This window comes from Oryctolagus cuniculus, chromosome X, assembly GCF_964237555.1.
Source record: "Oryctolagus cuniculus chromosome X, mOryCun1.1, whole genome shotgun sequence".
In the NCBI taxonomy this organism is placed as follows: Eukaryota; Metazoa; Chordata; class Mammalia; order Lagomorpha; family Leporidae; genus Oryctolagus; species Oryctolagus cuniculus.
Genome location: NC_091453.1, coordinates 118,197,229 through 118,223,090, shown reverse-complemented (window position 1 = coordinate 118,223,090; position 25,862 = coordinate 118,197,229). Strand labels below are relative to the sequence as shown.

The 25,862-nt window shown below is 40.9% G+C and overlaps 1 protein-coding gene across 24 annotated transcripts in view; it reads left to right on the top strand.

Moving 5' to 3' along the window:
* The window catches only part of ATP11C (ATPase phospholipid transporting 11C), a 207,749-nt gene that overhangs the window by 10,566 nt on the left and 171,321 nt on the right, over nucleotides 1-25,862 (top strand). The gene's annotated exons all lie outside the window — the stretch shown is intronic.

The following is a 25,862-nucleotide window of genomic DNA, read 5'->3' as shown; positions in this document are numbered from 1 at the left end:
TCAGCCCCTTTTATTTTTATCAAAAAGGAAATTTAACCATTTTATGATTTGAGCAAGAAATAAACAAGAAAATAATACTGGAAGATGTGGTATCCTACAGATCCACCGAAAGCAGAAGCCAAAAGGGAACTGTCACAAATAAATAATAGCTGTGTATAGCAGATTATGTAAGCTACACCTGTTGTGTAAGCAGTGGGGATGTTCTTGAAGCTTCACAATATAGTTTGCAGTAATATGGATTAAGGGGTGTATAATATAGTGCACGATTTATTTTGGCTTCTTTTCTGAAAATATTCATATGAATCACAAGCTTGCTTTGAACATTTATGCCCTACTTGGTGCTATAGAGGTGTGTAAGGAACTGCTCTGCTTTCCAGTAGCTTGATGTGTGGCAGAAGAGAGAGACGACAACACATGCAAATAACTTTTTCACAAAACCAGTAGGTTATCAGTCCCATCTTTTTGAGGGACACACATAGTAACTGTAGTAGGCATTCATAAGGATGTACTGGTACTCACTCTGGTTGAAGTGGCTGGGGAAAGCTTCATAAAAGGAATTACATGTGTATTTTACCTTTAAGGATACAAAGGACTGAACGTCATGGGATTTTAAGGCTAGGCAACCTCATTAAAGGAAGAGGCAGTTCACCTGAGCAGTGCTGCAGGGTTATTGTTTAAGACACTTAACAGAGGGGCCGGCACTGTGGCATGGCAGGAAAGCTGCCGCCTGCAGTGCTGGCATCCCATATGGGCGCCGGTTGAAGTCCCGGCTGCTCCACTTCCGATCCAGCTCTCTGCCATGGCCTAGGAAAGCAGTACAAGATGGCCCAAGCCCTTGGGCCCCTGCATCCACATGGGAGACCTGGAGGAAGCTCTTGGTTCCTGGCTTCAGATTGGCTCAGCTCTGGCTGTTGCAGTCATTTGGGGAGTGAACCAGCGGATGGAAGAACTAACTCTCTCTCTCTCTCTCTCTCTCTCTCTCTCTCTCTTTCTCTTTCTACCTCTCTCTGTAACTCTATCTTTCAAATAAATAAAATAAGTGTCTTTTTTTTTTTTGAAGATTTGACAGCAAGGAAGCCACTTAATTTAGAAGGTATAGATTCCAACTCCCCCATCAGTTCAGGATGGTATGATAAAGTGCCATAGACTGAATGGTTTATAAACAACAGACCTTATTTTGGTGAGGGCCTATTTTCAGGTTGCTAACTGCCATCTTTTTAATATATCCTCACATAGTGGAAGGGGAGGGAAAGAAATCTGTGGGTATGGGTACTAGTCTCATTCATGAGGGCACCACCCACATTGCCTCATCTCCCTAGTGCTGTACCTCCTAATACCATCACATTGAGGGTTAGGATTTCTAGATGTGAATTGGGGTGGTGGGGCACAGATATCTAGTCTGTAATGAACCAGACCAAAACTTTTCATTTTACATGTCTTCTTATGTTTTCTGTAGTAAAATTAGAGTTTAAAAGAGGGAAGTGGGCACAAAAGTGGATATCTGGTGGATTTAGGTCTCCACAACAATAACTATGAGAATCTTCTCATAGATGCTCTTTTCTGAACCCCATGTCCTCAATCTTCTAATTTGTTGCAGGAACGATAGGTAAGGACTGGGATGAAATAAGCACTTGTGGTAATATATCGACACTACTTCATATAAGATTATATGCCTTGTTACTTTAGTTGCCTTGCTTAAATGATGGGTGTCCAATTCTGGGAACTTTACACAAGGACACAGTGCTGGTTTATTATCTTGAATATTGGCAGCAATTTACTTAAAAAGTTGAGGATCGGGCCTTTGCTTATGAGCATATTCTTTACTGTTACACTTCTATTTCACTGCCATTAGATAACATTACTTGTGATAGACGTTCAGGCTTGACTGCTTCATTTTGGCTTACTGGAACATGAATTGTATTTCAGTGCCTTATGACCAGTGTGTCACCATGCCCATTTGATGGCATGTTTTTATCTGCTGCTGCTGCTATCAGCAACTCTCCTTTTTCATATTTATTTCTCCTCCCATCTTCCTCCTTTCAATAAATGGCACTATTGCTGACGTAGTAGCTCAAGCTAGAAACTTAGCAGTTATCCTTAATACTCCTTTATTCTCCACATATAATGTTAGCAAATCCATTCATTTCTCTTCATGCCCAAATCTACCACCATCCAAGTCCAAGCTACTACTATTATGTGGCATTCTCAATAGATGGTCTCATTCACTCCTGCCATCTCCAGTCTGTCCTACGTTAGTATTAGAAGAATCTTTTACAGATGACTTTCCACTGCTGTCTTGATATTGAGAACTTGCTGATATCACTTCTACTCTTCCTCATTTTTTTGTTTACTTTTTAAAATAATAATTCCCATAACATAAAATTAACCATTTTTAAGTATACTCTTAAGTGGTTTTAGTTTATTTACTGTATTGTGCAACCATCAAAACCATCTATTTCCAGCATATTTGTACTACCTCATAAAAAAACTCTATGCTGGCTGTTGATCCTAATCCCTTCTGCTGTGACAACTCCTGGCAACCATCAGTCTATGTTCTTATCTCTGAATTTGCCTGTTCAGGACATTTCACATGAATGGAATCATACAATATGTGGTTCTTTGTGACTCCTTTCATTTTCTGTAGTATTTCCAAGACCCATCCATGTTGTAGCATATATTAGCACTTCATTTATTTTTATGGCTGAATGATATTCCATTGTTTGGATGTAGCACATTTTGATCATCTGGTCATCGGATTATGCATATTTGGATTGTTTACATTTTTGGCTTATGAATAATGCCTCTCTGAACATTTTGCACATATTTTTGTATATTTTCTGTTTTCTTCAGTGTATAGGAGTGAAGTTGATGGGTCATATGGTAATTCTATGTTTTATTTTTTTGAGGAACTATCAAACTACTTTCTACAGCTTTTCTTAATTTTTTTTTAACTTTTAATTGTGATAAAAAGCAGAAATGTTGAGTTAAATATTGCTAAGTATGTTCACATTGTGTACAAATCTCCAGAATTTTTTTTTTATCTTGCAAAGTTGAAACTATACCTGCTAAACAACTCCCTGTTTGTCCCTCTCCCTGGTCCATGGTAACCACCATTCTATTCTCTATGGGCTGACTACTTAAAGTTTTTAAATTTATTTGTGTGTGTGTGTGTGTGTGTGTGTGTGTGTAAGAGAGAGAGAGAGAGAGAGAGAGAGATTGATTGAGATTTCTATCCACTGATTCACTCTCCAAATGGTTATAACAGGAGCCAGCAGCTCTATCTGAGTCTTCATGTGGGTAGCAGGGGCCCAAGCCCTTTAGCTATTGTTTGCTGTCTCCTGGGATGCATTAACAGGAAGCTGGATTCAAAGCAAAACAGCCAGGACTCAAACTGGCACTCTAGCATGAGATGAGGGCATCACAAGTGGAACCTTAACTGGCTGCACCATAATGCCTTCCTCAGGTCTCCATCTTTTGATCGCTCATTTGACTATAATCTGCCCCAGATTTCAATTCTCGTGTAACAATAGTGAGTTTGAACTGAATTGTCTTCACTTTAGACAGGAACAATGGCAAATTTAAGGAACTTGTGTTCTTGGGCAATTAATAGTGGCTGTACTTTTTAGTTTTATACTGACCTGAATGATTGAGGATCCATGTATGTCCATGCCTTTGTTAGCACTATATTCTAGAATTAATTAAGCTTAGCTAACAACACTAATAGAGGAGACAATTTTTTTAAAGTTTTGTATTCTTTTTTTTTAACGATTTATTTATTTATTTGAAAGTCAGAATTACAGAGAGAGGGAGGCAGAGAGGTCTTCCATCCGATGGTTCACTCCCCAATTGACTGCAATGGCCGGAGCTGCGCCAATCTGAAGCCAGGAGCCAGGAGCTTCCTCAGGGTCTCCCACGTGGGTGCAGGCTTGGGCCATCTTCTGCTATCCCAGGCCATAGCAGAGAGCTGGATCAGAAAAGGAGAAGACAGGACTAGAACTGACGCCCATATGGATGCTGGCACTTCAGGCTGGGGCGTTAACCTGCTGTGCCACAGTGCTGGCCCCAGGAGACAATGTTTTGATACTAGAATATTAACAATTAATAATATCATGAGCAAGCTTCCAGGGGAGCACCTTTTATTATTTCTCAAAAGGTACTCTTACTCAGCTCTACTCATTAACACAGTTAATTGCAGAACAGTAGATAGATGCAGTTGGTCGATTGGCTGAGCATTGCTAGGAGACAGGAGGGGGCACTAAGTAGACAATTACAATGTATATAGTTGAGAGCCAGTAGTAAATTGGTGGAGTAGAATTGGGGGCCATGCTTGTTGTAGCCAGTGTTTTAACCAAAGGATGAAAGCCAGGTAAGGGAGCTATTTCATGAAATTAAATCTATAAGTAAAGTATGTTTGAAAATACATAATCAGTTTTTAGTTTAGGTTAGACCTTAAACATTGACAAAATGTATCAGTAAAATATATATCTGTTTTGAAATGTAAGATGATGCAATTAAAATATTCTTGTACAAATTCAAACTTATTACTTATTAAATACATTAATGAAGTCCATATAATAAAAATAAAATCAAGTGTAATCAGATCTGGAGATTTATAGTAGAATTATGGAATCCATGTTTGGAACAATGATTTTAAATATTCATGAAATTCATGTTGCATTAGTAACTGTTAGTTCCTAATGTGTATACTTAGCATTCTGGAAGTTTTTGAGGGTATAGGGCTGGAAACTTCTTCTTTGTTATGGTGCTTTCACTCACCCGAAGTATAACCTTGAGAAAATCACTACTTCTTTTGAAACACTATCTTTTAGAAATACAACATTTAGTGCATATAGGATAGCTGTAAAATATATGTATAATAGTAAATGTTTATGTGTCTGCCTCCCAAATTGAAAGTTAGAGCATTAGCAATATAATTTTCCCTATATTCTTTTCTGTCTAATCCATCTGCCTCCCCACCACTTGTAACCATTAGCCTTATTTTTGTTATAACTATTCTGTTGCTTTAAAAAAATAGATTTAACACATATATGTGTAAACCTAAATAATACATCATTTAACTTTCTTTGAGCCTTACAAAAATGATTTATATACTTTTTAAGTTGACATTATATGACTATGATTCTTTATAGGACTTTTTTTCTTAAGATTTTTATTTATTTGAGAGGCAGAGTTACAGAGAGGGAGAGACAGAGAGAAAGGTCTTCCATCTGTTGTTTCACTCCCCAAATGGCTGCAATGACCATAGCTGGGCTGATCCGAAGCCAGGGGCAAGGAGCTTCCTCTGGGTTTCCCACGTGGGTGCAGGGGCCCAAGCACTTGGGCCATCTTCCACTGCTTTTCCAGGCCACAAGCAGAGAGCTGGATTGAAAGTGGAGCAGTCGGGACATAAATTTGCGCCCATATGAGATGCCGGCACTGCAGGCCGAAGCTTAGCCTACTAAGCCACAGTGCCGGGCCCTGTAAGGTTTTATACTGCTATAAATCATTAACTGTCCTTGCTGAATAATATTTGTCTTTGGGAATATACTAGGAACTATCTGTTCTTCTGCTGATGGACTTTTTGGTTATTTGCAGTTTTGTTTGTTTATTATCAGTGCTGCTATGAACAGAATGTCTTTTTTAGTATATGTGTATAAAAGGATATTTCCTCTGTGTGGCATATGTTTGTATACATATGCATGCATGCTTGTTGGTATGTTGGGTGTGCATACACACAGATATATGTAAAGGAAATATTACGGAGACACATAGTGATACATCTTAGAATGTGCAACTTGACAAGAAGAGATGAAATTGTTCTCCAAAGTGATTGTACTACTACATTTTCCCACTAGCAATGTATGAGTTTTCATTGCTTCATATTTTCTCAACACTTGGTATTTTTTGACTTCTTCCTTTCTGCCAATCTAGTATATGTGAAATTTAATTTTATTCTGATACTTGCATTTCTCAGATTATGAATGAAGGTGTTTTTGCATGTATTTATGGGCCGTTTATGTTTCCCATCTAAAATACTTGTTCATGTCTGTTGACTATTATCTATTGAGTTGTTTATCTTTTTCATACTGACTTATTAGAGTCCTTTGCATACTCAGGACACTAATCATTCATTGGTTATCTCGGAGTATGTTGCAAATATAAGTTGATGCCTTGTCCTCTTACTGATTTTTTTAAATTTATTTTTCATAAACAAGTTCTTGATTTTAATATTAAATTTATTGGCTCTATGATCATCTTTAAGCAGTCCTTCCCTATGCCAAAATTGGAATGCTAGTCTCCTGTTGGTTTTTTTCTAAAAGTTTTAAAGTTTAGCAAGTTATTTTTTGAGGCTAATTTTTCAGGTGTTTAAAATGCAGAAATTGAATTAAATGTTTTGGCATATTTAATTCTTTGACATTCTGATCTGAAATAGATTTAGGCTATACAATTATGTTTTCAGAGATCGCTATATTCTTTTAATACTCTCTTCCCATATTAAGTTTATTTTTTAAAGAGTTATTTTATTTATTTGAAAGAGCTACAGAGAGAGAGAGAGCCAGAGAGAGAGGTCTTCCATTCCGCTGGTTCACTCCCCGAATGACCGCAATGGCCGGAGCTAGGCCGATCCAAAGTCAGGAGCCAGTAGCTTCTTCCTGGTCTCCATGTGGCTGCAGGGGCCCAAGAATGGCCATCTTCTGCTATTTTCCCAGGCCATAGCAGAGAGCTGGATCTGAAGTGGAGCAGCCGGGACTCGAACAGGCTCCCATATAGGATGCTGGTGCTGCAGGCTGGGGCTTTAACCCACTGTGCCACAGCACTGGCCCCCCATATTAAGTTTCATATCCACTTCCACCTCTTTTTCTTTCATTTTCCCAGGATCTTCCTTCCTGTTTCCTTAACATATAACCAGCTGAATTTTGTAGCATACTAGTATGTCTGTGTGGCAGTAGTATTTTAATGTAATTTTAATTGGGATAATTGTAAATACACATGCAACTATAAGAAAATGCAGAGATCCAGTGAACCTTTTACTTAGTTTCTCCCAATGGTAACATCTTGCAGAATTGTTTTGTAATGTCAAAAACAAGATAGTGGCATTGATACCATCCACTGATGGGATCACATTTCCCAATTTGCACTTACTCCGGTGTGTGTGTACATGTGCCTGCCTTTATGTATGTTTAGTTCAGAGAACTTTTATCCCATGTGTAGGCTTGTGTATATGAACCACATCAGACAAGATACCAAAGGAAACATTATTTAAAAACAGCATTGTTTCAAGTTTGTTTCACTGAGTACCTCCAGACTATTCCAGAGTGTGCAGTTTGGCTGTTGCCTACATAGTTCTGTACAGGACTGCTTCAGATTACATAATCCAGAAGCAAACTGATGACTTGATAACCATGACCTTAGAAACCAGAGGTACTTTAGTTCTGGGTTTGAGGTCCTGGGAGGCCAGTTGGCATGGCCTCAATGTCTAATAATCATTTATTTTGAATTGTATTTTCCCATGTGAACCTGCAATTGAGACCATCTGATAGAAGCTTCTTGTAGTACATCCTACCAATAGGAGTAACTAAAATTGTAAGTGGTTTCGGTCAACTAAAAGTAGTGGAAAGGAGGAATTATAATACTAAGACAGCAATTAAGAACATGCCAAGGTATGTGTTGGTTTACATTCTCATTAATAGATACTTACATAGTTGTCAGGATTGTAGTCAAGGACATTTGAAGGCTGTATATATGGAGAGCTAAAATGCTATACCAAAATGCTTAAGCATTCAATTTTTTTAAAAAAATATTTATTTTATTTGAAAGTCAGATGGAGATCTAAAGATAGAGACATATATATAGAGAGAGAATCTTCCATTTGCTGGTTCACTCCCCAGATGGCTGCAATTGCTCATGCTGGGCCAGGCTGAAGCTAGTAGCCAGAAGCTTCTTCCAGGTCTCCCACCTGGGTGGCAGGGGCCCAAACACATGGGCTATCTTCTGCTGCTTTTCCCATGTCTTTAGCAGGGAACTGGATTGGAAGTGGAGCAGCTGGGACAGAAAATGGCACCCGTGTGGGATGCCAGCATTGGCTTTACCCGCAACACCACAGTGCTGGTCCAAAACATTCAACATTTTTAGTGCAGTTTGTTTATACACACACACACACATATTTGTATGTGTATGTGTGTGTGTGTGTGTGTGTGTGTATAAAGATTTATTTATTTGAAAGGCAGAGGGACAGAGAGAGATTTTCTATCCCCTGGTTCACTCTCCAAATGTTCGCAGGAGTCAGGGCTAGACCAGGCTGAAGCCAGGAGCCAGGAATCCATCTGGGTCTCCTATATGAGTGGCAGGAACCCAAGTAATTGGGTCATGATCCGTTGCCTGTTGTGTTAGCAGGAAACTGTATCAGAAGTGCAGACTAGGGGCCGGCGCTGTGGCATAGTGGGTGGAGCCGCCGCCTTCAGTGCCGGCATCCCTTATGGGCCTGGTTCTAGTCCCAGCTGCTCCACTTTCAATCCAGCTCTCTGCTGTGGCCTGGGAAAGTAGCAGAAGATGGCCCAAGTGGTTGGGCCCCTGTACCCACGTGGAAGACCCAGAGGAACCTCCAGGCTCCTGGCGTCGGATCGACGCAGCTCCGGCCATTGCGGCCAATTGGGGAGTGAACCAGTGGATGGAGGACCTCTCTCTCTGCCTCTCTTTGTCTCTGTGTAACTCTTTCAAATAAATAAATAAATCTTAAAAAAAAAGTGCAGACTAACTGGGATTAGAATCAAGTATTGAGATATGGGATGTGGGCATCGAAAGCAGTTGACTTAACCTACTGTGGGTGCCACAATGCGGACCCCTAAAAATATTTTTAATTGATACATAATTGTACATATTTATGAAGTAAATTGTGATAATTTAGTAATGAATATAATGTATAATGACCAAATCAGGGTAATCAGCACTTCTGTCTGCTTAAACAGTAATCATTTATTTGTATTTAGAATATTTTAATTCCTCTATTCTAGTTACTAACAAATATATAATCTGTTATAAACTAGTCACTGTAGGGGAGAGAGATCTCTACCTGCATTAGTTCTTATGTAGGCTATTTGGCTGGATCTGGGAACCCAATTAATATGAGTTGATTAACATGAGAAAAGCACACAAATTTTAGTAATTTTTCATGTGTATGAGGTCTTCAAAAAGTTCACAGAAATGCATATTATGAAGAAGCTCTGCATAAACTTGAAAGGTTTTTTGCACCAAAATAAACTTGTCTTTTAATTCCAGTTTCCCAGGAATTGTTTGAAGTACCCTTGTCCATGGGAACCTTCGAAGACAGTGAAGTCCCCAGGAATGACCAAGGCACAATGCTTTTATAATTTAGACAAAGAACAATAAATTTGTAAAAGAATGACAGGACACATGGATCTCTGAATTAAGATAGTAAATTCTAGAGATCCTATTATGTGAGCGATATAGAATTTAGTGGAAGATAAGATTGCTTCACAGAGTTTGCTTATTCAGGTTCATTGCAGCCCCCAATTACCAGTCTCTAGGGATCAAGGCCATTTTTAAGCCCTGGTATATGAAGGGCAGCCCTCTCAAAAGACTTTCTGGCTTGCTGCATGTAGGAAAAGACAAACCAAATGGCCCTTTCTGAAGTTACAGTTACTCAAGTAATTTCATCTTGAAATAATCAATATACCAATTCATTTTATTTTGGGATGGCATGTCCCTAACTTCTTCATCACCCTACTGTGCTGTGAAACACAAAAACTTATTCTGCTAATCTACCTCTCTTATGATACTCAGTATCCAGCTACCCTCTTTCCTTTGCCCCCCACCCCGCCCCATTAGCTTTTCATAACAGGCACTATATTAGGCAGTGGGAAGCAAATGGTAAATAAAAACCAAAGTGGTGCATTTATTTCTGGCCCTTATCTTTTTTACAATTTAGAAATCCAACAAATACTTTAATTGCTCATTTTCATAAATATTATGGATAAAACAAATAGGATACAGAAATAAAAACAGGATATGTCTGAGGAGATGACATTTGAGCACATAAATGAAGGAATGAGGGATAAGTTCTCTAAAGGATGTGGAAAGTAACTGGCTTGTTCAAAGGCCCAGAGTTGGGTAAGAGCCATCCATCCACATTGGAGAAACTGAAGGAAAGCTAGGCAGGCTGCAGGGCATACTCAGTGGGGAAAGGGGGAGATAGCAATGAATAAGATAAAGAGACTTCTGAGGCACTGTCTTGGGAGCGATTTGAATCTTGTAATCTCAACTTCCTGAGGCCAAGACAGTGATTTGGAGATGTCTAGGGGGATGTAGTAACACGGTTGTCTATTTAATCAATTCATACATATTTGTTGAATACCCTGCCATGTGCCAGGTACTATCCTATTTTCTAGGGATACACTGGTGAGTTAAACAGGACTTTACATTCTAATGTGGGGAGGTATTGTTAGATTAAAGCATAAATATATATTACAGTGAACTCCAAAATATAGTGGACAAGAAAACAAGCCGGCGCCGTGGCTCAATAGGCTAATCCTCCACCTTGCGGCGCCGGCACACCGGGTTCTAGTCCCGGTTGGGGCGCCGGATTCTGTCCCGGTTGCCCCTCTTCCAGGCCAGCTCTCTGCTATGGCCAGGGAGTGCAGTGGAGGATGGCCCAGGTGCTTGGGCCCTGCACCCCATGGGAGACCAGGAAAAAGCACCTGGCTCCTGGCTCCTGCCAGGATCAGCGCGGTGCGCCGGCTGCAGCGGCGGCCATTGGAGGGTGAACCAGCGGCAAAGGAAGACCTTTCTCTCTCTGTCTCTCTCTCTCACTGTCCACTCTGCCTGTCAAAAAAAAAAAAAAAAAAAAAAAAAAAAAAAAAAAAAAGAAAACATAACCGTTTGTTTCTCTGGTATATAACAGTCCAAGGAAAGTAGTCAGCCTCCTTCTTTTTTTTCTCTTAAAGATTTATTTCTTTGAAAGGCAGAGTTACAGAGAGGCAGAGGCAGAGAGAGAGAGAGAGCTGTACCATCTGCTGGGTCCCTCCCGAAATAGCCACAACAGCTGGAGCTGGGCTGATCCAAAGCCAGGAGCCTGGAGCTTCTTCTGGGTCTTCCCACATGGATATAGGGGCCCAAGGATTTGGACCATCCTCTGCTGGTTTCCCAGGCACATCTGCAAGGAGCTGGATTGGAAGTGGAGCAGCCAGGACTTGAATCAGCACCCATATGGGATGTTGGCACTGCAGGTGGCAGCTTTATCCTCTGTGTCACAGTGCCAGCCCCTCAGCCTCTGTCTTACGAGTCCATTCAGGGTTCCCAGGTAAATGAGTGAGTTCTCCTGTCTTCATGGTCACATGGACCTCCCTATTATCAGAGGAGACTGGGAAATGTAGTTTATAGCTGAAAATCCCAGGTGTTCAGGAGGAAGGAAGAACAATTGGTAGACATGGAAACAGACAATGTACAAAGTAAATAATTGTGATATGCTAGTGATAGAGGGAAAAGAAAGCAGAGTGTCGGGTGGGGTTGCAGTTTTTTTGGAAAATGTTTAATTAGTGAAAAGGCACCATTATCCCACAGTTTCACTTAGAGCAAGCAGTTCAATAAGTCTTAAACAATTAATGCTAAACTAATGAGTTACAATGCTAGCACCTGGACTGAAGCACTGTGTATGGGATTTTGGACTCAAAGATTTTGACTTGCTTCTTTGGTAGAGGGTAAGCTTAGCTCCTGAAGAAAGGAATCACCAAGCTCACTCTGAAACCAGACTATTTTACATACTTGGTTCGTAGGAGTATCGGGGGTGGGGGTAGAATTTTTCCTAAGTGTAGAAATTATTTGTTATCTGAATCTGCTATACAACTCTATTTTAGTGAGCCATGTCAATGTAGTTTTGAGAATGTAGTGACATAAAAAAATTGAAGATCATTCAAAACTTTTGTTAAGATTTATTTATTTGAAAGGCAGAGTTAAGAGAGGGAGAGAGAGAGGGAGGGAGGGAGGGAGAGAGGGAGAGAGGGAGAGAATCAGAGAATCTTCCATCTGCTGGTTCACTCCCCAAATGGCCACAACAGCCAGAGCTGGGCTGATCCAGAGCCAGGAGCCAGGGACGACTTCTGGGTATCCCATGCAGGTGCAGGCCCAAGGACTTGAGCCATCTTCTACTGCTTTCCCAGGCCATAGCAGAGAGCTGGATTGGAAGTGGAGTAGCCAGGACCTGAACTGGCGGCTGTCTGGGATGCGGGCACTGCAGGTGGCAGCTTTAACCACTATGCCAAAGCGCCGGCCCCGATCATTCAAATCTTGCTTGGTAGTGCTTTCCGTTACAGAAGGTAATATTTTCCAGCCATTACTATTTTCTTTAATTACATTTGGGTGCTGTTTTAAATATGTTTTAACATAAATTATGTAACACCTTTTTTTTTCTCCTGCGTTGCTTTTTTCTTTTAAGGAAAACTTACTTGTCTGGCACCAAAGAAAATAGTTTTCTGCTTTAAAAAGATTTTTTTTTTTCTAATGCTCTTTTAGCCTCCAGTGTCATGGTTGCGGATACAGATTGTCTTGGAGATTTTGATGTAGTATCATTATCTTTCATTAAGGAACTTATAGTTTAGAAAGCTGAGATAAGATGCATAAGTATATAATGAAAGTACAAGATGGAAAGTGATGAATGCCACCAGAAATGTAAAAAGAAGGTACTGTTAAGGTTCATAGACTGTGGGATGTGATGAGTAACCTGTCAGTGCTTGCTTCCACATTGTGAAAGGAGACAATAAGGTTAACTTTGAGCTTAATATATAATGCTCTCTAAAGGAATTTTCCATTTTTGGAAAAAGGGCATATTTGATCTGTCATCTACTGTTTAAGTATTTCATATGCCTAGTCTTTTCCTAGGCACAGATAAAATCTTTTTTTCCTTTCAATCTGTGCCATACAGAAAAATAAAAGTCAGGCTGGACAAGCACTCCTGATCATTTCATAGCATTTTTTTAAATGCATGGAATTTAGCCTTGGCTGTTTATATTCTTCTCCCTCATTCCATGTTACCCAGACCATCACTAGATTCCAAAGACTGTTTCTCTTTTTGGATCTACTCTCCACTCTAAACCATCTTTCCAAGACAACGTGGCTTATTCTTTTAAAAACACACATTTAAGAGGCCAGCATTGTGACATAGCAAGTAAAACTGTCACCTGGAATGCTGGCATCGCATATGGGTGCTGGTTCATATCCCAGCAGCTCTTCTTCCCATCCAGTTCCCTGATGATGGCCTGGGAAAGGCAGCAGAGGATGGCCCAAGTGTTCCACCTACGTGGGAGACTCAGATGAAGCTCCTGGATCCTGGCTTGGCCCTGGCCATGGCCACCATTTGGGGAGTTAACCAATGGCTGGAGCTGTCTCTCTGACTTTCAAGTAAATAATCTTTAAAAAAAAAAAAACACACACACTGTCATGCTACAAATCCCTAGCAGTTCCCTTTACGCTTAGAGTAAGATTCAGACTACCTACTTTGCCTGCAATACCCTGCCTGACTGTGTAACAATATCTCTGACCTGTACTGTAGTCAGTCACTCTGGTCTTCCTTCAAGGCTCTACCATTCTACTGCATGCTACTCCCACTGTTTGGAATATTCTTCCTAAGTACCCTGTTTTTATCCTTTCAGAACCAAGAGCAAGCATGTATCCTTAAAGAAGCCTTTCCTAGCCCCAGCTGAGGTCAGATCATCCAGTCTTACAGGGTCTCATAGCACCTTGTACTTCTCTTGTATAGCTCTTCCTGCAATTATAATTAATAATGAATTATGGAACCAGTTGTTTCTGCTTCTTCCTCTAGAACAATAGCTAAAAGGACATGCATGCTTTTATTTATTTACTGTTCTGCCCAGTGACAGTGTCCATATTTGTTGCAAAATAACAGGAGCAGAAAATTCCCAAATCAAATAAATTTGGTTTTAGATTTTATTTAGGTACTTATATTAGCTGACTTGCCCCAAGTGGTGGAGTTAGAAATGTGCCAGGGGATTCCAATACAATCCCATCAAGGTTGCATGTGCCAGTGCTACCTCACTAGTCCAAGTGATCAATTTCAGGTCACAATAGACTGTAATGATAGGTCTAAGAGTCAAAGGAATCACATAAACAAGACTAGTGTCTGCTGTTCATAAGTTTTCTAATGTTGGAATGTTTGCAGATGATAAGAAAGGGGGTATCATCATCACTTAGGAGCTGTTAGAAATGCAGCTCTGAGGCCTCTGATTCAGACCTACTACATCAGACACCCAAGGTAGAGCCAGCAATCTGTGTTCTAACAAGCTTTCCAAGCAATGTGGGTGCATAGTATTGAGGAGCAGCGTTCTGTAAAAACTTTGAATAAAGGTTGACTATGATGTCTCAGTTCTAGCTGCTATAACAAGATACAGCAGATTGGGTGGTTTAAAACAATATAAATTTATTTCTCACAGTTCTAGAGGCTGAAAAGTCCAGGCTCAAGGCTCTGACAGATCTGGTATCTGGTGAGAGAGCTCTTTCTGGAGGACAGGTCTTCTACTTGTCTTCTCACATGGTACAGAACAGAAAGGAAGGGATAACAAACTTTTTTTATGATTTATTTTATTTATTTTTATTCAGAGCCAGAGAGAGAGAGAGGGAAGGAGGGAGGTCGGTCTGTCTTGCATCTTCAGGTTTTCTCCTGGGATAGCTACAATGGCCAGGGCTGGGCCAGGCCAAAGCCAGGAGCTAGGAGCCTCTTCTGGATCTCCCATGCCAGTGCAGGGATCCAAGTACTTGAGCCATCCTCCACAGCTTTCCCCGGCCAACAGCAAGGAGCTGGATTGGAAGTGGAGCAGCTGGGACTCAAATCGGCACCCATATTATGGGCTGCTGGTGCTGCAGGTGGAGGCTTTATCCACTGTATTACAGTGCCAGCCCCTCTGGGCTATTCTAAGGGCATTACTTCCATTCAGGAGGGCCCTACTTCCATAATATAATCAATCAAAAAATTCTCCCCAACTCCTGTTATCATATTGGAGGTTATAATTTCAGCATATGAATTTCAGAAAGTACACATTCAGTCTCAAAGTGGCTAAGTAAAAACTATGAAATGCAATTTATATTAACTTATCTACTTTTAAAATTAAGTACACTGCTTTTTAAAAAAGATTTATTTATTTATTTGAAAGGAAAAGTTATAGAGCAAAGGAAAGGGAGAGAGAGAGAGGTCTTCCATCCGTTGGTTCACTTTCCAGATGGCCAAAATGGCCAGAGCTGTACTGATCCGAAGCCAGGAGCTAGGAGCTTCTTCCAGGTCTCCCATATGGGTGCAGGAGCCCAAGGACTCGGGCCATCTTTTACTGCTTTCCCAGGCCATAGTAGAGAGCTGGATTGGAAGTGGATGCTGGCACTGGAGGCAGCGGCTTTCCTCACTATGTCACAGCGCTGGCCCCACACTGCTTCTGATAATAATGGATAATTAACTACTTTTAGCACTTCTCTGGCTCCCATTTCATTAGTTGATGTCCTGGGATGTCAGCCGAAATGTAAACAAGGTCTAATTGGTTAACCTAAACCTGGACTGTAAACGTAAGTATTTTCTAACCTCTTACCACTTCTGAATTCACACTTTTATCTAATGGCTTTCAAATCCAGGAAGTGGTTGTGAAAAAATAATGCCTATGATTTTATTGTACAGTTTTTTTTTTCTTTTGCTGAAATTTAGGTTGTGTTTGTTTCTGGTTTTATACCTAAAGCATGTGAAGCGCAGTAGTAAGGTTTAGATGTGGGTATTCTTGGCTGTGTTTATACTCCAGAGCTGTGCTACAATCATCAAATTGTCATTGCTGATAGATTGACTGCATTGTTAAAGGTCACTCATCCCAGTTTTGCCATTGACTAAATTTGTTTCATGTTTGACTTAAGAGCACTGTTTTGGCAAAATTCATTCCACCTGGTGATGATTACGACCAACAGGAAATTGATTGCAGGATTTTTTTTTCCTCATACAGTAGATATCCAAGAGTCATTCTTTTTCTGATACTTGGTTCAAAGCACAGGATTTGAATGGGGGAGTCAGATAACCCAAAAATATTTTTAAATGTTTTTAAGAACTTTATTTTGAATAGATTTAATCTGCAGAACGCTTACAAAGGGACTACAAAGACTTTCTATATACCTCATGGTTTCCCTATTAACATCTTACACTAGTAATGTATATTTCTCACAATTGAAGCAATATTGATATATTACTTTTTTTTAAATATTTTATTTGGAAGGCAGAGTTTGGGAGGAGGAGGAGTGAGAGATATCGATCTTACATCAGCCAATTCACTCCCCAAATGACTGCAATGGCTGGAGCTGGGCCAGACCAAAGCCAGGAGCCAGGAGTTTCTTCTGGGTCTCCTACATGGGTGAAGGTGCCCAAGCACCTGGACCGTTTTCCATTGCTTTCCCAGGTTCATTAGCAGGGAACTGGATCAGAAATGGAGCAATTAGGAATCGAACTGACACCCATATGGGATGCTGGTGCTACATGTGGCAGCTTAAACTTGTTATGCCACAATACCAGCCCTGATACATTACTTTCTCCAAAAAAGATTTATTTATTCATTTAAAAGGCAATGTGACATAGAGAGGAGGAGAGACGGAGAAATCTTGCATCCACTGGTTCACTTAACCAATGGCTGCAACAGCCAGGGATGGGCCAGCCTGAAGCCAGGAGCTGGGAATTCCATCTTGATCTCTCACATGCGTGTCAGGGACCCAAGTACTTGCCTGTGTTTTGCTGCCTTTTCAGATGCATTAACAGAGTCTGTGTTTCTGTTCCAGCTGCTCTGCTTCTGATCCAGCTTCCTGTTAATGCATCTGTTACTGGATGCCAGCATCACAAGTGGGGGCTTATCTGGCTGTGCCACGACTGTGGCCTCAGATACCTTACTTTAATTTTATACTTTGTTTAGATTTCCTCAGTTTCCCTTTAGTGTCATTTTGCTATTCCAGGATTGCATCCAGGATATCACAGTATATTTAGTCATCATGTTTCCTTAGTGTCTTCTTGGATATAACAGTTTATCAGACTTTCATTTTGGTGATTTTGATAGTTTGGAGGAGTAGTGGTCAGGTGTTTTGTACAACATCCCTCTGTTAGTGTTTGTCTGATGTTTTTCTCATAATTAGACTGTGGTTATTCTGTTTAGGAGGAGGACTGGAGAGGTGAAGTGCCATTTTCTTCAACATAACAAGGGTATATATTATCAGCATGATTTTCCACTGTTGTTGTTGACCTTAATCAAATCACACTTATTTCCCAGGTACCTCCACTGTGAAGTTACTGTTTTTTCTCTTTCGATACGATACTGTACTCCCAAATGATTGTTTTATAAGTAAGAGACTCCCTATACATCTTTCTTGCTGAGTGAGACCTTTCCCATGATTTTTTGGTTGTTCTTTCAAGTGTTACCTTAACTAGGAGACAGGAATATGCAGTTAACATGTTTCAAATGTTTAATTATCACATGTATATTAAAATATGTTATCTTAAAAAATAATAGTGGGGCCAGTGTTGTGGCATAGCAGGTAAAGCTGCCCTCTGTGAAGCCAGTGTCTCATATGGGCACCGTTTCATGTCCCGGCTGCTCCACTTCTGATCCCTGCTGATGGCCTGGGAAAAGCAGCGGGGTGACCCAAATATTTGGGCCACTATGGCCCATGTGAGATACCTGGATGAAGCTCCTGGCTCCTGGCTTTGGCGTGGCCACTGTGGCCATTTGGAGAGTGAACCAACTGATAGAAGATTCCCTCTCTTGTCTCTCCCCCTTTCTTTGTAACTTTTTCAAAATAAATAAAATAAAGCTTTGAAAGAAAGAGGAGGAGAGGAGGAAAGAAAGATGGGGGAGAGAGGGAGAAAGGGAATATCATTATATTCTTAGAATTGTATCTATGAAAGATATTGAATTTGTTAAAAATTGAAAGTAGATATGGGGGCCAGCGCGTGGCTCACTTGGTTAATCCTCCGCCTGTGGCGCCGGCACTCCATGTGGGCACCTGTTCTAGTCCCGGCTGCTCCTCTCCCAGTCCATCTCTCTGCTGTGGCATGGGAGGGAAGTGGGGGATGGCCCAAGTGCTTGGGCCCCTGCACCCGCATGGGAGACCAGGAGGAAGCACCTGGCACCTGGCTTCGGATCGGCACCGTTCTGGTTGTGGTGGCCATTTGGGGGGGTGAACCAATGGAGGGAAGACCTTTCTCTCTCTCTCTCTCTCTCTCTCTCTCTCACTGTCTGTAACTCTACCTGTCAAATAAAAATAAAAAAGTAGATATAAAAAATGATCAACAGAAAAATAGTGACATGTATTCAGCTGTTGAGGAGAATTGACATTAAAGTGCACATTTTGATGAATATTTGTTCAAGGTCACTTAGGGAATACCTATTTTTGTGAATGCTCCTATGTCCAGCTATTTCTCCCATCTGCTTTATCTCCCAGCCTCCAAGCTTTTCCTATTTGCCTGTACCTCCTAGAATTTAATTGCCTGATGATTAAAACCTCTATGAAAACATTTGAGTAGAGAGAGTGGCCCAGTAATTTTTTTTGACTTGGCAAGAATTCACTTTCTAAAGTTATTTTTAGTGTGTTTGTGCCTCTCTACTATGCTTCTTTTGCCAGAATAGATGCAGTCCTGAAGGTTTGCTTTTCTGCATAATTCCTTTCATATTATCTCATAACAGTGACTGGACTGTTGATCTGAAGGGATAATAACAATCCGAGATGTGTTTTTTTCAGGTTCCCTTGTCTTAAGAACTGAGAGCTTTGCAAAATAATATTGCTGTACATTGCATAAACTAAAGGCTGCCTCAAACCAAATGCATAAAGAAGATTGATTCCTAGAAATCATCACATTCAAAGGGAGCAAAGGATAAAGGAGAAGGAATTAATGCAAGTTTCATTCCAGAGTTGGTCAGCACCATCAGAGTGCTGTCACCAGCTGCTCTACTCACTCTACCCGCTCCATCTCTAACTCATGTCCTTGGCTTCTAAGAAGGGAGCACACCGAATGTAATCAATGAAAAGTTCAGTAAAGTTAACCTTTAGCATATTATTAGTAATTTTTGATTCTAGCTTCATTCATTAGTAGAGACAATAGTGAACAACATAACTCACTATGTTTTAGATGTATTTTAAATAATTGAAGATAATACATCTACCATAAAGTCAAATACACAAATGTAGGGAGTTTTTGCTATGTAAATTTATTAATCCAAGTTCTAGCTAATGGAGTCTAAGGGATTCCTTGAATTTAAGAGATATGCTAAAAAAAGGGGAGCCCAAGAATATTTTCTCAATGACACTGTCTAGTATGTCTTACGTATTTTATGTGCTTGTCACATGGAAAAATGTTGTCTTCACTTAAGAAATTTGTATTTAACTTTTATTAGTAAACTTAGAATAGTTTATAGGAAATTTGCAAAGATGATAGAGTGCCTATTATATGGCCGACACCCAGTTTTCTTTGAATGACATGAGCCTCCTGTGTTACTGATGCTTAAATAAGAGTGTCAGTTGTTAAATCAACAACAGGAGTCGCTGTGCACTTACTCCCCATGTAGGATCTCTGTCCTTAATGTGGTGTACTATGAGAATTAACAGTAAAAATAGTCTTCAAACAGTACTTTATACTTTGTGTGTCTGTGTGGGTGCAAACTGTTGAAATCTTTACTTAATATATGCTAAGTTGATCTTCTGTATATAAAGATAATTAAAAATGAATCTTAATGAAGAATGGGATGGGAGAGGGAGTAGGAGATGGGATGGTTTGTGGGTGGGAGGGTGGTTATGGGGGGAAAAAGCCGCTGTAATCCAAAAGTTGTACTTTCGAAATTTATATTTTTTAAATAGAAGTTTTCTAAACAAAAAATTAGCATATTAATATGTTATATTTGTCATGAGTAATGAACCCATTTCAATATACAAGTGTGCTTCTAAAAGTTAATGGAAATAAAAGTTTAGGGGCAGCCTTTTTTTAAAAAAAGATTTATTTATTTATTTGAGAGAGAGAGTTACAGAGAGAGAGGGAGTGACAGAGATCTTCCATCCGTTGGTTCACTCCCCAAATAGCTGCAACAGCTGGAGCTGGGCTGATCCAAAGCCAGGAGCCAGGATCTTCTTCTTGGTCTCCTATGTGGGTTCAGGGGCCCAAGCTCTTGGGCCATCTTCTACTGCTTTCCCAGGCCATTAGCAGAGAGCTGGATTGGAAGTGGAGCAGCCGGGATATGATCCAGCACCCATATGGTATGCTGGTGTCGCAGGCAGAGGCTTAGCCTCCTATACCACAGGACCAGCCCCAGGAGCAGCCTTTTTACACAGTGGTTATGACACCATTTGGATTGTCCACAATCCATATGAGATTGCCTGGCTTGAGTCCCCCTTGCATTTTTGCATTCTTCTAGTTTTTTATTTATTTGACAGGTAGAGTTATAGACAGAGAGACAGACAGAAAGGTCTTCCTTCCATTGATTCACTCCCCAAATGGCCGCTATGGCTGGCGCTGCACTGATCCAAAGCCAGGAGCCAGCTGCTTCCTCCTGGGCTCCTGTGCGGGTGCAGGGGCTCAAGCACTTGGGCCATCCTCCACTGCCTTCCTGGGCCACAGCAGAGAGCTGGACTGGAAGAGGAGCTGCCAGGACTAGAACCCGGCGCCCATATGGGATGCCGGCGCCGCTGGCGGTGGGTTAACCAAGTGTGCCACGGCACCAGTTCCCCCCCTCCTTGCATTCTTGATTCCACCTTTCTGATAATGAACATCCTAGGAGGCATCAGTAATGGCTCAACTGGTTGGGTTCCCTGTCTCCAATTTGGGAGATCTGGATTAATTTTGTGGCTCCCAGCTTTGGTCAGGCCCAGCCTTTTCTGTTGCTAGCATTCAGAGAGTGAACAAGCATATGGAAGATCTCTGTCCATCCATCTCTATCTTTTTGTCTTTCACATAAATAAATAATTAAAATTTTAAAATAAAAGATAAGTTTAATATGGGAAAATTTTTAAAAATCCATGCAGTTTTTTATAATATGCAATTTTCATGAACTATTTGAAGACCCTTTGTATGCATGGATTTAAAAAATTGCATCAAAATAAACTTTGTTTTTCATGAATTTTTGAAAGATTTATTTATTTGAAAGGCAAAGTAATAGGCAGACAAAGAGAGACAAAGATTTTCCATTTGCTAGTTCATTTCCCAAAATGGCCACAGCTGCTGGGATTGGGCCAGCCAAAGCCAGGAACTCTATTCAGGTCTCCCACTGGGTGGCAGGGGCACAAGTACTTGGGTCATCATCCACTGCTTTCCCAGGTGCATTAGTAGGGGCCTGGATCAGAAGTAGAGCAGCCAGGACTCAAACTGGTGCAACAGTATGGGATGCAGGTGTTACAAGTGGTGGCTTAACTTGCTGTATCACAGTGCTGGCCCCCTTTCAGGAACTCTCTGAAGTACCCCCATACATGAAAGGTAGGAACTGATACCATGAAATTAACAACAGCTACTAATTTTCCATTTTATTTAAACGAGAGAGAGAGAAACCGACCCTCCATCTGTTGGTCCACTCTCCACAACAGCTAAGGCTGGACCAGGCTGAAGCCAGGAGACAGGAGGTCATCTGAGTCTCCTACATGGGTGCAGGGGCACAAGCCTTTGGGCCTTCCTCTGTTGCTTTCCCAGGCTGGCTAGCTGGGAGCTGGATTAGAAGTGGAACAACTGGGACACAATCTGGCACCCATAGGAACTGGCGCCCATTTGGGTTGCCAGAGTTGAGGATAGTGGCCTAACCTACTACACCATAATGCTGGCCCCTTTATTAAATCTTAAAGTGGTAGATTATCTGAAGTATTTCATTATCTTTGGGAAATAGAGATATGACTCTTTGTCTCTTACCCTCTTCATTCTCTTTCTCTCACTTTTTTTTTTTCAACTCTTTTTTTTTTTTGACAAGCAGAGTTAGACAGAGAGAGAGGTCTTCCTTTTCCGTTTGTTCAGCCCCCAAATGGCCGCTATGGCCAGCACGCTGCAGCCGGTGTGCTGTGCCGATCCAAAGCCAGGAGCCAGGTGCTTCCTCCTGTTCTCCCACATGGGTACAGGGGCCCAAGCACTTGGGCCATCCTCCACTGCCTTCCCAGGCCACAGCAGAGAGCTGGACTGGAAGAGGAGCAACCGGGACTAGAACCTGAAGTGCCGGTGCCGCAGGCGGAGGATTAGCCAAGTGAGCCATGGCACTGGCCCATTCTCTCACTCTTAACTCATATACTCATATCCCTTTTTCCTAGACTGGATTTCTAATGAGTTAATGGGTTGGAGTTCAGCTAAATACTGAATAGGAGGTGGCTTAAGCTAAAGTTGATAATGTACTTGAGGACATTTATACCAGCCGATGTAATTTATGTAACAATATCTACCCACAGGAGGTTGGTGTTTTTGTTAAGTCCATAGATAATGTTAAGTAACCTGAACAACAATCAATCCTCTACTATATGTATACATACACCCCCCTTACATTCTTAATTTAAAAGTATAAAACTTACATTGCTCCTTTAGAGGCCTCATTATTCATAGTTATAATAGAGAAAACAAAGGCAAGTAAAAACAAAGGCAATGATCATAATACCAGTTATGATTATGAGTAGATGTCTTCTAAAATTGTCCAATTTTATGTCCGTTGATTCCAGGTGCTTGGCTCTTGCAAAGAGATCATCAGAATTTGATTACCAAGTTTTCTTCAACTTTGATACTGGTTTGCCACTATAGATCCCAATTAGATCTCTTCATCATTGACTTCATCACTGATTTTTTTTTTGAAATGGATAACTTTTTTTAAGATTTGTTTTATTACTTTGAAAGAGTTACAGAGAGAGGTAGAGGAATAGAAAAGTCTTCCATCCACTGGTTCACTCCCCAGATGGCTGCAGTGGATGGGGCTGAGCTAATCTGAAGCTAGGAGCCTGGAGCTTCTTCTGGGTCTCCCACATGGGTGCATGGGCCCGAGGCCTTGGACCATCCTCTGCTGCTTTCCCAGGCACATTAACAGGGAGCTGGACTGAAAGTAGAGTAGCTGGAACTCGAACTGGTACCCATATGGGATGCTGGCGCTACAGGTGGGGGCCGTAAACTGCTGTGTCACACAGTGCTGGCCCCCATCACTGATTTTTTAAAAGCCTGATAGAGTATGCCACTGTCATTTTCTTTCCTTCCTCTATCACTTCTCAGTCACAGGCTTAAAGTCAAATCTGGGAGGTGTCTCTGACCTACTTGTACCACTGCATCATGGCTGGCTTGCCACATTATCTAGGTTTTTGATTGTGTATATCAGTGTTTGTGTCTGTTGTACTTGTATGAGTGCACTTGGGTGTTAATCTGCATGTGAATATATGTGTTAGGAAAGGGTATGGGACAGTTTTTCAGAATTTCTTTGGCTTGAGTGTCAATGACAGCTTTGTAGAACACTACTGGGTATTTTATATGATATCCTTCAATTGAGGTTTGTCCGATTTTATTCCTTGTGAGTAGAGGTGTGCCATATGGTTTTGGGAGAGGATCACAAAGGAGAAGGCCACTCATCACATATCCATGGTACGTAGTATTCACATGACACATTTCTGATGGTGTTAACTTCATCACCTCTCTGATGTAGTGCTTCTCAGGTCTCTCCACTATAAAACTTAGGCTGTTCTAAAATAGAGAATTGTATCGATTTTTCTGAATCAATGTTTCTGGGGGAAATATATTTTTAAAACATTTATTTATTTATTTGAAAATCACAGAAAGGGTGAGACAGAGAGATCTCCCATCAGTTGACTTACTCCCCAGGGGGCTTCAACAGCTAGGGCTGGGTCAGGTCAAGGCTAGGAGCTTCTTTCAGGTCTCCCATGTGGTTAGCAGGGGCCAAAACACTTTAGCCATCTTCCACTGCTTTTCTCAGGCCATTAGCAGGGAGCTGTATCAGATGTATAGCAGCCAGGACACGAACTGGTACTCATACAGGATGACAGCATTGCAGGAAGCAGCTTTACCAGCTATACCACAGTGATGACCCTGGGAGGAAGACATTTCATTTTTTGTATTCAATAGCACTTTTTATGAGCTAAAGAATATGTGGTTGTAGGGTTGTAGGCAAATTTTAAGGATTTTTTTCCCTTCAGGGTTTAATTCTGCTGATTAGAGAATTTAACCATATTTAAGAAAGAATGTATACTTTATAGGTAAACAGAAGTGGGTCAAGGTCAAGATGCTGGTCTATGGAGCTGGTGCTGTGGTGCAGCAGGTTAACACCCTGGCCTGAAGCGCTGGTATCCCATATGGGTGCCGGTTCTAGTCCTGGCTGCTCCACTTCCGATCCAGCTCTCTGCTATGGCCTGGGAAAGCAGTAGAAGATGGCCCAAGTCCTTGGGCCCCTGTACCCGCATGAGAGACCTGGAAGAAGCTCCTGGCTCCTGGCTTCAGATAGGCACAGTTCCGGCTGTTGCAGCCAATTGGGGAGTGAACCATTGGATGGAAGACCTCTCTCTCTCTCTCTCTTTCTCTCTCTCTCTCTTTGCCTCTCCTCTCTCTGTGTAACTCTCTCAAGTAAAAAATAAATAAATCTTTAAAAAAAAAGATGCTAGTCTACAATGCTTTTTTTTTGCTTTCCTAAATATACTATAATTTGCAACAAAGTTCTATTTGGTTACAGATGAATATCATTAAATAATTAAAATCATATCCTTAAACCGTTATCAAACATTCTCACCACCTCTCTTCCCTTAATTTATATTGACATAATAAGAAAGTCTTTCCCTAAACAATTATCGTCACAGCTTTAATATACTTTTAATTACAAAGGATCATGAAGACATTAGGTTTGAGCAACCTCCCATTCATTTACATTGCTTCAAATGCTATCACAGTAGTAGATGAAGACATAAAGTACTAGGAAAAGAAGTCACTAGCACACTTGTGTTGAAATTTGTTATGGAGTTTTGATATTAAGGAGTAAGTGTGTCAGACTGCAGATGAGCCTCTATGGTGAATTTGATTAATTCTACTTAGCAGCAAAATCTCACGATCAGATGGTATTGTTTGCGGCCTTCTTTTGCTTTGCAGTTGGATAATCTAACTTGTGTAATCTCTGTTGGATTTCCATTCTATCATGTATCAAGGACTGTCTGTGCAGATGAAAATAGATTTCCTATTGGGCTGTTTATGGTCTCAGTGGGAGGAGTTAACAAGTATGAATGAATGCATTTAAATAGATTTTGTTTCTAATTACAGGCATCTCTACCAGATTTGGTGACACAGCAAACATGGCAAGAGCAGAGGCATCTGGGTTTCTTTGTCGGCTCTGCCACTAGATTGGTGTGTGTGTGTGTTTTATTTGTTCAATGATTCTCAGATTTTGCTTTAAAGCTTTATTTTGAAAGTCAGAGTTACACAGATGGATGGAGATCTTCCATCGCTAATTTACCTCTCAGATGGCTGCAACAACCAGAGTTGGACCAAACCAGAGCCAGGAGGTTTATCTGGGTCTCCCACATTGTGGCAGGGGCCCAAACACTTGGGCCATCTTCTGCTGCTTTTCCCAGGCCATTAGCAGGGAGCTGGATCAGTAGAGCAGCCAGGACATGAACCAGTGCCTATATTGGATGCCAGTGTTGTCACCTGCAGTGCCACAACACCAGCCCCAATTCTCAGATTTTATCTGTATAAGGAGGGTAAATAGGTTAGAGCATTGCTTAAACTCCTTAAGACCATCTGAGTCTGTGGCTCAGAATGGGAAAGAAGAGTAACAATATGAGCTATCCTCAAAATTGCATGTTGTTCTCATGATAAGATATAAAAATATGAGGGGTATCTGATT